The sequence below is a fragment of the Penaeus monodon genome, chromosome 20 (genome assembly GCF_015228065.2).
Source record: "Penaeus monodon isolate SGIC_2016 chromosome 20, NSTDA_Pmon_1, whole genome shotgun sequence".
Classification (NCBI taxonomy): Eukaryota; Metazoa; Arthropoda; class Malacostraca; order Decapoda; family Penaeidae; genus Penaeus; species Penaeus monodon.
Genome location: NC_051405.1, coordinates 37,233,251 through 37,233,770, shown reverse-complemented (window position 1 = coordinate 37,233,770; position 520 = coordinate 37,233,251).

Below are 520 nucleotides of genomic sequence, written 5' to 3'. Positions count from 1 at the left end.
CTTCGCCTTGTCGCTTTAACTTGTCGATGCGGTTTAGTGTCGATATAGGCCCAATCTTATCACTGGCTGGGCTTTTATCACAATTGGTGGTTGATAATGACTAATTATTTTTTTCTAGGTAATAGTTGTTTATAAGAGAAAGTTACCTTTAATATACACCGTTGTTTACATTAATGCTAGCAGCATATGTGATTAGAAAGTTTGAATCATAATTGGATTTGCTATGTCTTTGGAAACATAAGTAGCGAGAGCTACCTGGCAGGGTTGTATCATGTTTGATTACTTACTAATAAAATTTAAGTAATAATTTGCGCAATTGTGTTTGCTTCTCCTCCAGTTCATATTGACATTAATTCATAATTATATTTCTCATACACCAATAAGCACATTATTACCAGATTATGTGATCGGAAAGTTTCATTTATAGCCGGATTTGTTATTTCTTTGGATTAAGGTTACAACACAGCCTCGCACTGCTTGGTCAGTTGATTTAGTAATCGTGAACAGACGGGAAAATTAA